This window comes from Lampetra planeri, chromosome 41, assembly GCF_965212315.1.
Source record: "Lampetra planeri chromosome 41, kcLamPlan1.2.h2, whole genome shotgun sequence".
NCBI lineage: Eukaryota > Metazoa > Chordata > Hyperoartia > Petromyzontiformes > Petromyzontidae > Lampetra > Lampetra planeri.
In genome coordinates, this window is record NC_136147.1 from 8,437,747 (window position 1) to 8,452,872 (window position 15,126).

General features: G+C 50.3%; 1 long non-coding RNA gene across 1 annotated transcript in view; it reads left to right on the forward strand.

Moving 5' to 3' along the window:
- LOC144732163 (uncharacterized) overlaps positions 1 to 15,126 on the forward strand; it is a 199,263-nt gene that overhangs the window by 176,283 nt on the left and 7,854 nt on the right. The gene's annotated exons all lie outside the window — the stretch shown is intronic.

Sequence of the window (15,126 nt, forward strand, 5' to 3'; positions counted from 1 at the left end):
TAATTACAATTTAATGCACTCCGGAGTCACGCATTTATTTCAGCCACATTGCTCCAATTGTTCCGTTGCTTTGCATTCCTTATATTTCTGTCGCACTCCTCTTCAGCATTTTGCGCTAAACACTCGGGGCTAAATCGTTGATAATAAAACGTGACCCCCGCGTGAATGATTGCACGCCAATATGTGTATGCAATTTGGGTAAATTGGGGTGGGTGGGTGGGTGGGAGGGGGAAATGTCTTTTGTCATTTATTGAGACCCCCGGCTGAAATATTTCACCCCTTGGAAATGAGTTGACCTCGCCCAGACAAATAAAAGACCTTAGCACAAACAAGTTCTGCTGGATAAATGTAACCCCCATCACCCAAGGCCAGTCTCTTAGCCCGTCAGGGTTAGGGTCAGGTTTTAGGGTTAGTGTAAAATTGGCTCATGAGGGTTATGGTTAAGCAAACTTTTATTTTTTTGTGGGGCGCTGAGCTGTAAATAAACATTGACGGGTCACTGGTTGCACACATTTGCATTGCATGCCGGCCGCAGGGATTAGCACGGTGCGCTATGAACGTGGCAGCCTGCGTTTTAATTCTGGGGACGACGGTTGCCGTCGGTGGCGAGTGTTATTCTGTCACCGACACACGCTGGCAAGCGTGGTGACGTATCGTCAAATAACCGCGATGATCGACAGGCTTCATCCGACGGTGGACTCGCAATGGGGCTGTAAGCTATTGTTGTAGACGTCAGGTTTTTGGTGATACGTAAAAGGACCTAAAGTTGTGTTTCTTCATCCACATGTTTCTGTGTAACCATTGGCAGAGTTGGATAAACAATGCAAGCAAAGCCGTTTTATATGGACAAAAAAGGGTTTTGATGAGACTCAGGCTTTTTTTTTAGAGTAAAGGTTGTTGTGTTCACTTGATTACTTTAATCCCCTTTGTATATCTTCACATTAACATCCGGTGACTACTCTATGCACCTGCGTTGTTCGCTTGTTGAGCATCTCATTTTCACTGTTAGTTTTTTATAATTATTACCTTGGAGCAGGCGAGCCGCTCTCCAAGCGCGCGCTCCGTCTCCTGTCCGTGCGCGCTGCCGAGCGTTTCCTGCCCACCGTGTAAGTGAGACGCGGAAATGTTTTCACGGCCATCGTCCGCTCCGTCTTCTCGGGTTACGCAACCCAAGATTTGTGAGCGGAGGGAAAAAATTGAACGCGTTGTCAATCTGGCTGATGAATGCGAGGCAGGTTAGCGACTGGAGGGGGGGGTGGGTCCGGGCTCTGCCGGAAGAGAAGCCGCTAAAAAGCCAATCCGCCTCCAAAAATTCAGCGTCGCTCAATTGAGACGCTCGCTTAAATTGAGTTTTTTTTTTCTTTCAACCGCTCCCCCGCCCTCTCCTCTCTCGCTCGAGGATGTGCTGTTTGATTTAAATGACGTGGCCGCACCTTTTCGAGTTGCGAACGTCATTTAGAAAAATTGCGCCGCTCGCGAGCGAATCTTTTTGGGCAGGGCAAGGCCTCCTCTTGTCCGTGTGCCCAGATTATGGATGAGATTTTTTTGGTGGTGCTGCGTGCGTTCATGAATTCTCTTCGCGCGCACTTCCGTTGCGCGGAGGACAAATGCAAGAATCTTGCGCGCAACGGAAGGATTTGTGCGGATTTTGGCACAGCCTTAGCAGGCGGCGTTGACGATTAAAAAATATATGATTAACAGTACTGGGTTTTTTGTTCCACAGTGTTGAGGTTTTTTTTGCTTTTTTTTTTAGTTCGCACAGCTTTAATACACTTTGGTGCAGCGTTCCATACCTTTTACTTGCCTTGGTTGAAGAATACTGCCGACTGGGGGAGTTCTTTCCTGGATGCCTTGTGACTTTAGTATCATTATTGCGATAAAAAAATGTATTATGATAATAATGCCCTTTATTTACCCATGAAAGTCTCATTTAGTCGTCAATCTCTCTATCTATTAGTGTCCTGCATTGGGATATTTTTGCCAATTCCCTTTGTAAGGAGTTATATCGTGTAAATCAAAGCATGTGGGTGGTCAAGCGAGGAAATGGGGGGTAGGGCTCATCTCCGTTGGTGGCCGTGAACCTACGGTGCAAAATATTTATTCTCACCGCAGGGGGCCAGTCTGTGCATAGGATCATCACACATTGATGACGTTCCACAAATTGGTACTGATTTTACCACCTCATGAGGATGATGAGCCACCTAGCCAAGCGTAATAGGCAATAAACTCCAATAAATGATCAAGAATAGTTACAGAGTGGCAGTTGAGGAATGGAACGTGTCCGAAGGGATGTCCACCAAGAAGATCAGCTTGTGTGTGAGTGCTGGGTGGATTGTGACAGAGATGCACCTGGCGATATCACTTCGGCTCGGTGCACTGTTACTGGACATCTTTGAAAAAGAGCTTCATAGATCATCGGATTCAACCATTATATATAAAATAAAATAAAATTCTAATCAGTCACTTAGTGAGAGATAACATTGCGTCTCTACCACGGTGGGCTCGTGTACTCGCTCGCGTTAGATTGCCAAGCGGCCAATCGGAAGGGGCATAAAGCCATCGACGGCAAACTCAGCCGAGCAATCATTGCAGTCCTTTGCTTCACAAAGGAGCGGCGATTGAGCCGCGGGGATATTTGTTTCCATGCTGCCGCTACCACCTCGCTTCAGCAAAGCCACGTTAAGGCACTTTAGATGCTGACACGGAGGCCATGCGTTTTAATTGCTGATTGTCCAAGCTGCCAGCTGTTCCATTATGTATAATAAATATCCTTGCGTGTAAGTTTAAGACGCACAATAGCCAATCTTGGCAGTCGTCGAACCGTGACAAAAGGGAAGACCGCGAGTGTGATTTCAGACGGCCGTTATTAAAGCGTAGCCATGCGTGCGCCGCTGATGATGAGGCTTGCGGCGGCTTGTTGTGGTGACTGTTGCGGACCTCCAGATGTTGACTTTTAGAAGCCGAGACTGGCGGGTGATGGTGATGGCACAAGCACCGGAGCGCTCTCGCGTTAATGGAGAGTAAACGCGCATTTTCACTCACAACCGGGGTTGGAAGCAGTGCGGTGGTTGAACACGGCACGGCGTGACATCAAACGGCAGAGTGCTCCGCTCGTTAACGCCACGCAGCGGAAGCTTGCCGGCCGCAAAGTCCACCTCGGTGTGGGCCAACCACTGGCCATCTGTTGTTTGGGGTTCCATGGTGGCGAGATGTTAACTACCTCGCCTGGTATGCAGGTGGTCGTGGGTTCGATCCCGACCCTGATGCCTGTGTATTTGGAGTTTGCATGTTCTCCCTGTGGTCACGTCGATTTTTCTTCGGGTCCTCTGGTTTTTCCCTCACACTTAGAAACATGCGTTTACAGTATTTGGCTGCTAAACATTTCCACATGATAAGCCACTTCGTTGCGCTGTGATTTGTGGCCCGGTCGCTTCTGAAAAAGAGCTAATTAGCGCAGTGGGCCTTACCTGCTAAAATAAAAATAGTTAATACAGTAGTTAGTTGATAGTTGGCTTTCGACACCAAAGAAGCTTCTGCCTTTCTCTTTGGGCCAGAATCCTGCTCCGAGTTCGCTGTGGGCCCCTGAAGCGAGCCTGCGTGAGATATTTCAAAACGCTCGTTCAGTCGCTGTTTCCACGAGCGCTAATGGGACTCCCTTTTGTCTTGTCGATTCGCTCCATCACCTCGTCGTTTGCCGCGCCACTCTCCATATTCATCCGCTGGCGCGAGCGAGCGCCGTTGTTAAAATGACGATGACTTTTTTGTGTTGTGTTTGGAAACGAGCTTCTTCATTCTGTCGCTTATTGACAGCTCGTTCACGGGGGAGGCTCAACAAGGGAAGTTAATATGCTTTTCTGCATAATAATAATGTTCATGAATATATTTAAAAGTTGTTAAAAAAATTAGTTTTTGTCTGCGTGCAAACATTTATGTTGACTCCCCCCTTAGAAATAACCAAGTGTAGACATTGTGTGGTCTCATTGGATCCGGAATATGTGAAGTCAGTCCTCTTTTAGAGAGACAATGTGGAATTTTCACCATTGTTTCATAAACCCCAGCAATTAATATGCAGGCGCAATATGATAATTGAGTACAGTACTTTGTAACTGGTAACTAAAGGTTCAAAATGTTACATTTTGCCTGTTAAGTATGAGATTTTAGGGCTTGCTCCCTGCCAAAATCACTGCGTACAAATTTGCATGGATTTGAATACAAGAATATTGGCTCCTTTGTTGAAAATCTCTATCGGCTTAATGTTACGCTGCCACCGCGTACGGCGGCCCATTCTTTGCAAGGGTAAACTCGAGACCCTGCGAATTCTTGCTGATGCCACTGCTGGCGGAAGGTGATATAGAAAGCGCCTCCAGAGGGTGTCGGGCCGACTCTACGACACTGGCCAGATGCCTTTGAAGAGTTGGGAGTTTCTTACAATTTTCCCCACCACACACGACCTGCCGATCGAATAACATTGGTGAATCAATTTGCTAAGAGGGGGGGGGGCGAGGAGGGGGGGGGGGGGCGTTCTGAAACCTTTCGATTGTTTCGACTGCCTCGCCCCGGAGATCAAAACCCAAGTGAGCGACCTCTGGCTTGCCGAGTCCAGAGTGCGAACCATTGCTAACCAATTTGCCAACCATTGCACCAGGGCACCGTGAGCCGGCCATTCATTCCGTTTCACATTGCACTTCCCCGGGCCATGCGCGCCCCCGCCTGCACCCACAGCTCGCACACACACGCGGTCTCCGTGCCTGCCCCGCGTGAGAGCGCACGGTCAGGGAGGGCGCGACGTGCGTGGGCGAGCGTCGACGCCAAATTCTGATGCGCCTCCGTGGATTCCCAATCGATCGTTCTCCGCCCGGCCCGGCCCTCCTCCCGCGCGCCGATTGTTTTGCGGAACGCTGCGCGGCGGCAGGTTTGGAAAGAACGCGAGGAGGCTGCGGTGGTGGTGGCGGCGGTGGCTGCGAGCGCAAACGCACGGCATCGCCAGCGGGAGGGGGCGCGGGGAAGAGAGAGAGAGAGAGCCGCCGCAGGGGGAGAGGAAGACGGGAGTCGATGTGGAGCGGGCGAGAGAGGGGAGAGAGAGAGAGAGAGTTGGCTGCCGACGGTTATAGAAAAAAAAGCGTCTCCCGTTTGTTGACTCGTATCGTCGATGCCGTTGGGGAATTTGCCGTGGCGAGAGAGAGCGGAGAGGGGAGGGAGTGGCCACGAGGCGACGGCGTGCGTGGCGAGCGTGTGTGCCGAGGTGTGAAAAAAAACATCTGTGGGCGGCGGAGCAGAAAGTGCCGCACGCAGAGATGGGACCGGGGTTCAAAAATTGAGGTCTTCCTGATCGTTTCTTTTAGGAGGAGCCTCCGCAGGGCATGCTGGTGGGTAGGGCGGCAGGTAGCCTCGTCTCAACGAAAGAGATTCTCTACCCTTCTCTCTTCCGTAAATATATTTTTATGTTTCTCATTAATACATGCCCATGTTGTGTATATATATGTACACGGATTTTTTTTTTTGCTAGATGTATTATTTATTGATGGCGTATTTGAGCCTGTATCCTCACCCGGCCTTCCATTTGCATAATTTTGGGCAGAGTTGCGTTGAAATGTTTGGCGTGACATCAGCAGCAGACAGCGATCGACTTGCAGAGTGGGAAAGTGGGGAAGTCTTGTGCCCCAGCGAGCTTTTCTTTTTTGCTGAGAGCGGCACAAATGAATAGATCATGGAAACTTGAAGATATATATCTCAGGCGCTGCGACTGAGTGGGATTTTATGTTTGAAAATCTTGGAGTGGGAGGTGAGTCCGTGGTTGCACACCCATGTCAGTGCACGCATATTCAGCACTCACACTTAACCATACAGACAGAGATTATATGTTTACCTCGTATGGCCTAGGGGCAAGTGCGCACCCACATACATTAACACACATACGCAGACACACATACATTGCATGCATAGACAGAGGCATTCACACAAACACAAACAAAGACACATTTCCCCCGTATAGCCTTTACAGACTTTTGAGGCAAGTGCTGTTATCGAGCACCTATGAAGCCGGCACGGCACACAAGGGGATGGGTGGCCAGCACCACGCCCGGCCGCCTTTGCCTCCCCAGTGGCGATGTTTACACACCACACCCGGTACTCATTTGGGGGCTAAGTGGATCTAGGGGAGGCCCAGGACCTGTTCACATAATCGTCACTGGTGTTGGCTATGAGCGGGAATCGGACGCAGGTAGCTGGGTTCATAGTGGGCGCGCTAGCCGCTACACTTCAGCTCCTCACACACACACACAATTCACACAGACTTTCACACACACATAGACGTTCACACACACAAACACTTTCACATACACGTACATAGCTATTCACACAAATACACACAAACATTTCCCCCCAAACACTTAGGCAGCCACATACACACAGGCTCGTGATGTGTGTCCACCCTTGTTATGGGAGTTAATATTTTCCACAGTATCACTGGCTGTGTGTGGCATTTCTCTGACCTATGCACTTGTTATTGGTGGTATGCACGCATTATTGTTTTTTTCTCTCCAAATTAATTTCACTTTTAATTATGGCTTATTTAGAAGAATCAATTTGCACCCTTGTCTTGATACATTAATTGAGTGATGTAATGCGGAGAAGTACCCTGGACACACTCGGTTTGTCCTGTGTAAATACCCGGCATAGGAATGTGGACTGTCCAGATGCTCTTTTTCGACAGCGATGGGCCCTCAATCGAGCAGAGTGACACTGTGTGACCTTTGACGTTGTGGACGTACGTTAATTGTTGAAGCTTCGCTGGTTCAACAAACGCCTGTGGTCATTCTGCCATCGCTTTTCTTTTAGGGATCCCCGCTTCCGTTGTACTGGGCAGCAAACTGGACTTGCAATCCAGAGGTCGCCGGTTCGAGCCCCTCAACGGGGGCAGTTGAAACAATAGCCCAATTGTCTCAGACCCCCACTGCCTCTGTCCACCCAGCGGTATAAATCGGTGCACCACGGTTAAGTCGATCGGCAGGTCCAGCGTGTGGTGGGGTAAATTGTCGGTAACCCGGCCTCTACCAACACGTGTGACCAGGGCGGAAGAGTAGGCCAAATGCTCTTTGAAGTAGGGGGGGGGGGTTCTAGAGCTATCTCTCTCACTCTCGAGTGGCAGCACTTGTTCCAGCAGTGGAGTAAACAAGTACGTTCAGGGCTGCACATTTCCTTTTTTTTCTCTCTTTCTGTGTCATCTACAAAGTTGGCGCTTAAGGTAATCCATCGCGTGAATTCCTGCTGTGCCTAAGTTCACAAGGCTACCAAGGATGTTTTTATTTATTACTCCCCGGCAGATGAAGTTGATCATATTTCAGCAAAACCCTTCAGATCAATGGACCCGCACTTGTAACGTTCTTGCAACATTGACGGATGCCAATCGATGCACCGTTTGGAGGCAAAGTTATTCTTTGGGAAAACACGACGCAATCCCTGCCATGTTTTGCCCGCACGGCCAGCACTGGGCAATCTCTCGCGGCACAGACACACACAGCAACCCCCTGCTATGTTTCGCAATTATAGTCCAGGGGCTCAGGCTGTTAATGCGCGGTAACGATCAATTTAATTCGTGCCTCCTGCGTGCGTTTAGCGAAGCGAAGGGGGGGAAATTAGAGGCAGCTTCTTCTTGACTCGGCACCGCCGCGGTAGGAATCGCGAACCTTTTTTGACGAGCTCCTCATCCCCGCAAATATTGACTGGAATCTTCGAAGTTAGCGGCCGCGATGTGAGGAATGTGTGGACGGGATGGGGGGGGGGGCGGTTGGGGGGGGTGGTGCCTACGTGTGTAACAAATAATAAATCGGGAGACGCCGTGAGGGGGGGGGGGGCGCGCTGGTTCAGCGATGCTCGGTGCCCCATGTCAGAGCCGCTGAGTCGGCGAATTCGGAGACCCTGGGTTCGAATATTGTGGGCCGCATGCCCTAAAGCTCACCTCTTCTCTATTGCCCATTCTCTCCCTGTTCCCTCCCCTCGCCCCTCCACTCCTTTACCCATCCCTCCCCTGCTGCCCTTTCTTGCTTCCTAAGTAACCCTTCTATCGCTGTCACTCGTTCATCAATCCTTGTCACACGCCTCCTGCCGTCTGAATCATTCCCTTCTGTCACCGTTTTTTTTTTAACTACGTCAAGTGTCTTGAGTGAAGGCGCTCTAAATACCGTATATAAAATTATGTTAAATTAGAAATGGGCTCTGCATCATCCGTGTTTCACTTCCCACGATGCAGTTTTGCTGCAAATGGTGAAGGTGCAGCCCTGCAATAGCTCGCTCGCGCGCCACTTCTGGCCTAAGGGGGCCTCACCGGAGGGAGCTCTGGCGAGGCACATCTAGAGCAGGGGTCCCAACCCCCGGGCCGTGGACCGGTACCGTTCCGTGGCCTGTTAGGAACCGGGCCGCACAGCAGCAGCAGGAGGTGAGAGCGGTGAGTCCGTGCGTGGCCCGCCCATTATTTTATTATTTACCACTTCCGTCCACGCCTCTTTCCCGCACTGCGCACTCGTCTCAGTCACGGTGTTGGTAAGCCCACAAGCTCTAACCCCTCAAGCTAACCCCTAGTAGCCACAATGAGTAACAAAACAAACGTCACTGGAGAGCTTCTTTGAAAAGGGGGAAAGACCCAATGATGAACCCCCCCCCCCCCGTCCGGTTCGTGAAAAAATTGTCTTCCACGAAACCTGTCCCTGGTGCCAAAAAGGTTGTGGACCGCTGCTCTAGAGGGTACTTGGCCTACTCTTCCACGCTGACCAGACGTCTCGGAAGTGGTGGGAGTGCCCATATTTTGCCCCACCGCACACTACCTCGACCAACAGAGTGAACCCATTAACGCTGCCTGGTGGACAGGTGGAGGGATGAGGGGGGGGTGGGTGTAATAAACTCCCACCGTCGTTTCAGCTGCAGCACCGGGAGATGAAATCGAACCGGCCACATCTGTCCGGTTTTTGCAGCGACACGTGATGATTACAATGTTTATGTAAATTTTAGTTCACAGCCAACTGCGTGGGTTTGCCGCTCCAATGGGTTTGCAGGCTGCACGGAGCGATGCCCGGCTCTTCGGTTCACGCGTTGAAGTGGGGGGAAACGATGTGTGCCGTGCCCCGAAAGGCACTTCGGAGTTCATGCTCAGTGCGGTTGACTTTGACATTTTTTTTTTTTTAAACTCAATGTCTAATTCTGCAAAGCTGCTCATATGTCAATCCACAACTTTTTGGTTGTCAACTTTCCCACAGTGGCATGTGCATTCTCTAAAGATAAAGTCACTCGGTCCCTCTGTCCAATCTCTATCGGCTCTGAAGAAGGGCCAGGACCCAAAACGTTGGGCTTACTATATATTTAATTGTCACGTGAATGATTACAATTGCTATCTTCTAGAAACGCAGCTAAATGATGGATGCAGTAGCATTTTGATATGCGGCAATGTGTTTTCGAAGTACACCTTGGCAAGGCTCAGCCAGCAAGCTGACATCCCTAAAATTGTTAAGGTTCATCGCTAATACCCAAGGGGTCACAGAGCCAGTTTCGATTTTCAAGGGCTGCATAGGCGTGAGTAAGCAGCAAGTTGTAGTGCACACACACAAACACACACCGTATTCAGTAACAACTCCAGCCAGGTCCGATGCAATGCAGACAGTTGTCAGGCCTGAGCATGGTCATTGCGATGTCTGGCAAATTCCTGAATGAGTATAATTGTGCATTTGAGACAACGTGGTTTGCATTTCGATGTTTATATAATCCGAACTCCATGAACTATAATCTCTCAACGTGGTTTGAATTTCGATGTTTATATAATCCGAACTCCATAAACTATAATCTCTCTATATGTGACCAGGTAAGGCCCACTAACCTATACATCTCTTTCTCAGAAGCAACTTGACCACACTTGATATCTCAGCGAAGTGGCTTATCACGTGGAAATGTATAGCAGCCATATACTCAACACGTGTTTATAAGTGTGGAGGGATAAACCGGAGGATCCGGAGAAAAATCTACGCCACCACTGGGAGAGAGACATACAAACTCCAAATATACAGGTGTAAGGGTCTGGATCAAACCCACGACCTCCTCTATACCAGGTGGGGTAATGTGTATAACGTTGCGTGTCCGACTCGCTGGGAACTGAGGTGGATATGTTAAAAGGTCAGATTTGTGAACATTCGTATACAACGACAGTTGCAACCAGCATGCAGTGATGCCCTGCTCGGCGTGGGAGACTGATTGGTCAGGGGAGGGATACGTGGCTGTCGATTATGCGACGCGCTTGCTGTACTGGGATAAACAAACCAAAATCGTGCGTATGAGACAACAGCACGGATGTGCCAACGACCCGCTTGCTGGACTGCCACGTGACCGGTTGGTGCCCCGTAGCCCTGCAAGCCGGGCGTCACATGGGACGCGATGAGATCTGCGCGATCCACCAATGAATGTGTGCCAACCCTGCAGCAGGATCTTGTTTAAGGGGAGCGGGGGGGGCAGACATAGGAAAAACTCCGGGGAAGGGGGCACAACATCAGCGTTAAACAAACTTTGAAGCAATGTTAGCCGTTAAGCAGAATGAGCAGCGGTGGGATCTGCCGTCGTCTAATCGCGAATTCTGCTCTCTCTCTCTGCCACCCGCTGGTGTTTAATATTACAGCGTCATTTGTGACTTTAGTCTGGGAATGTAACAGGTGGGTGGGTAGTGGGGGTCGTGCCCCCCCCTCCCCATCCCTCCCCGCGTGACTCACTCTCACAGGGCCGGCACGATGCCCGCGTTTGGTGAGCTCGGACCGACCGATGTGGTGGGTGGGTTCACGGCTCGGGGCGTCGGACGCCGCCGCCGTGAACGCCGAGCCATCTCACGCTCGCCACTCTCTGTCTCTCCCCCCGGAGCCGTTACCACCGCCACCGTCCGTACCCGCGGGGGGGAGGGGGTCGGCGGCAGCTCCTCCCGAGCGGCGCGCCAATCAGCCCGCGATCGAAGATCACGCAGCGTCATGCGACGCTTGGGCTCCCGGTCCCGGTCCAAACATTTCGTTTTGTGTACAAAGTTTAAAGAGCGCGCCTTCCAACACGGGATTACCGGTCGTTGTGCGGCCGCCTCGGGGCGGGGGAGGGGAGGGGGTTGTGGACCGACGAGTAAGGAGACTTCAATGTTTTTTCGTCGGAGCTTTTGGACGGTGTGGTTGGGAAGGGTAGGGGGGGGTGAACCCAGAAGGAATTTGCCCGCCGGGCGCGATGATATGCCGGTATGCGCGTATTTGCGATGGCCGCCGTATAGCACGAGCGTGGGCGCGTCTGTCTAATGGGTCGTGTTGAAGGTGGCGACTGCCGCGAGGATTTAATTCGCCGGCGATCGATCGCGGTTGGGCGCTGTGGGCTCTCGCGCATCGCGCAATTAGCATAAATACCTGTGAAGCGGAAATGCCATTAACCCCGCGACGTGACCTATCTGTATTAATTTCAGCAGTGGTCCCTCCACTCCTAAAGAAAAAATTATCCCACCGCCGCTCCGCTATGCACCGAGTCATGAATTGGCTTTGGCTACAAGGCAAGTTTGTACAGAATTGGCTTAATTTGGTCCGCCTGGCTGTTAATGTTTAAAGTGATGGGGTTCGTAGATACGGACATTTTTACCGGCATTAAAAGCAATGGACCTGTGCCATGTGCAGGACAGTTGTTTTTTGACTCCACTGCTGGATGGTGCCTTCCCGCTCCTGTGAGGGTCGCGAGGGTTACTCGACCACGCTTCGCCGTGCGAAGGGGCGTGAGCGCATAAGTGCAGCGCAACCATGGATTTTGCTGCACTTGCCATCTGCCTCTTGCTGCGTAGCTCCAACCTGTTCGTGCCAGGCGGTCACCCACCCAAGGACTATCCAGCCTCAACCCTCCTCGGCTTTCGGAGTTTTGGAGGTGATCGGGCACATTCCAATGCGATTGGCCCGAGGCTAAAACCACGCTCAAGTTTGTTTTCAACGCTTTGACGGAGCCGTGTGGCTTCTTTTAACATCACCGTCTTGTGTAACCGGGGGGAGAGATTTGCATTGAGAGGGGGGGGGTGGGGTTTCTTTTTTTTTATTTCACCGAACGCGCCCGGGCATTTATTAAATCTCGTGCAATCTTGAAACGGTAATTCCTTTTGTAATTTCTTTGTCGTTAACGAGGAGCGGTGTTTGCGAGCGCGCCGAGACAGCTGCGATGTCCCTTTACGGCGCCTTTCCAACAAAAAAGAGAGAGAGTGCTCGCACGCGCGCGTATTCGCCGGGGCGCGTTAATTTAGAAAAACGTATTGCGGCTGCGTGTGGTTCGCCGCGACTCTGCCTCATTTTTACGCAAACGCTGTCTCGTACGCGTAAATAAAGGTTTGAAATTAAGCTGTGGAATTACCACCTCAGTTAATTGAGTCTTTTGAAATACTGTACGGCGCTTCAATAAATGTGTCGCTCTGAAACTAAATTAACAAGCTATTAAATATTATTAATTTTTTTGGGGGTGGTGGCGGGGGGGGTGGTGGGGGGAGGGTTGGGGGAAAGGGGGGGGTGTGGAGCGGTGGTGCACAGGTTTGCGCTCTGCTCTTTGATCCCAGAAACCTGAGCTAAATCCCTAGCTACAGCTGACATCAGTGTATGTATGTTGAACTTATCTTGCACCATACTTAGCCGACCGTACTAATCGGAGGTACGGGGGGGGGGAAGGACAACAAACTCAAGCACAAAAATCAGTTATAAAAATAAAAAGAGTTTTCAATCGAGATTTGAGCTGGGCAGTGGTGGCTGTGTACGCCTGTAATCCAGCAGTGTGAGAGCGAGGGTTGATGGATCGCATAAATGTTGTGAATTCCCCTTGCCGTGGGAATCGAGAGGGGGAGCCCCCCCATACCTTGGCTTTTGAGGAGACGGTGGCACAGCAAATGTGGCCGCCGCCACCTATTCCATCTGTATGGGGTAGAGAATTGCCCCCCCCCCCTTGGGCCCGGGGTTTTTCTCTGGGTGCTCCAGTTAATTTTTTTGAAATCATCTTCATATATAGAGCACCACAGAGCTTGGGCAATTGTTAGCACCGGCTCACCACCCAGCTGCCTTCGCGATTGGTTTCTCTTTGATTCCCCGGCGATTGCGTGATGCAATTTTCATGAATAACGCCACATATTTATTAAACAAGTGAGACATCGTTATTGTCAGAGTGCTTTTGAGTTCGTGTTTGCGGGTTTGTGCTGTAAAGGATCTTTTTGTTTCTTGTAGCACGACTTTTTGTTCGGTGACGTTGTCTGAACGTGTCCTGGCACCTGCCCAGCTTCACCGACGCGCCACGCCGGCCAGCGTGGTGAAGTATGGTCAAACGTGGCCAAAAGCTGATGCATTGAAATGCTGTTGCGGTTCAGCTCTATTGCAATCCATCGTTGAAAACAGAAGGAAAGTTTTTTTTTTAAGTTGAACAAATTCAACTTTTTCCCTCCGCCTTCCCACTGGCAAGTTTTCGGGAATAAAATGTCATCTGTCTCCTGGCACTCGCAAACATACACTCGAGTAAACATTTCATAATGCTTCGTTAAAATATTTGTACCTTGTTCATGACCGCGTACCTAGTAAAGAGGTCGTTGTTTTTGGAAGGCAGCATCTATGAGAATGTATTTATATTTTGTCGGGGTAAATATTGAATGTCCTCTGCGGTTTTGGAAGCAAACACGAGAAATTATTGATTTCCTGGAATATTTTTGAATCCAATTCCGCTCACATTTCATGCATGGCCTCCTTTTTTTGTTGCTTGTTTCAAACAAGCCATTATTTACGCCAGTAAATGTGGCTTTATTCACAACCTTGGTTTTAGAATTGCCGAGGTTGCATCTCGAACCTGAGGGGGACACTTTCCAAGTCGGACTTTTGAGGTCTTCGCAGTTTTAACCCAGTGGCTTGCGGAAACGGTTATGGTGTGTAGACCCCTCCACGCGAACAGAAATAACAGGTTTGTTTTTCTGCCTCTCGTCGCTTATTCATCACGCGGACTTGATAACGGATGGTTTAGTTTGATGTGGGGAAGGACAAAGCGATAAAGTTGTTTTGTCTGCGCTGTCCAGATGTCGCCCACAGAGGAGCTTGTGATATCGGTGTGTCAGTGTCACAGTTATAAACTGCCAGCACTTAAGCCTTGTGTTCATGCTACACGCTGATGCAGAGACATTCATTGGGGGCGGGGGGGGCATTGACTCTGATGGTCACATCCCAGCCAATAAAGAATGTCACTTTTTTTTGTATTAGCATTCGTGAGGATACTGGTGGTTAAATTGGCAAGGGGTCAAAGTGTCTCGCCGTTCCAGGTCAGCGACGCGGTGCAGTTCACCGGAGCCAGTGTGGTGGAAATTCCACGTTCCTACGGCGGGGCGGCAGGCTCGTCCGTATGGATCACTGCCGTTGACGTCATCCAAAGTGGGTACTCACTTTAGCGACCCTAGAGGAGGGGGGGGAGGGAATGATTGGCCAAGAGGAGCTCCGACAAGGATTCTAACTTCCACTGAAACCCCACTTTAGGTCTGAAGCCTGCAATAGCGGACGCGTATCGCTCCACTGCTGCATGGAGTGCCTTCCCCATGTGGTCGTAGCGGTTGTTTGACCATACTTCACCATGCTGGCGCATGTGATCGGGTGAAGCTGGTAGCATAGGACTCAGAATCAGATTCTTTATTTATCCTGGAGAAATCTGATGAGCTATGAAGCTCTTTTTCACAGATGTCCAGCAGGGGCGGGTCAGAACTACTAGTTCAACAAGCAAGTGTAAATGCGTTTAGTTTTTGAAAGCTGTGTATGTGAGCTTGTAGGTAATTCATATTCTGAAGCTAATTCATCTTCATTTTCCACTGCAGCTCCCAGACTACGGAACAACGCTTTGTGTTCGGTAATGAGACAGAGACAGAGTCGTTAGAGCTTTTCAAAATCTGTCTTGAAAGCTCTCCTCTTTAAACCGGCCTTCACCACCCCCCGCTCCCCCCCCCCCCCGGGGTCTGGCCGTTTACTCTGCACGTTCTGTTTAGTTCCTGCTTTCCATGCACGGCGGTGGCGCATTGGGGAACTGCAGATCAAATGCACTCTGCAAGTGTACGACATTATTATTGTTGTTGTTGTTAAAAAAAATGGTACC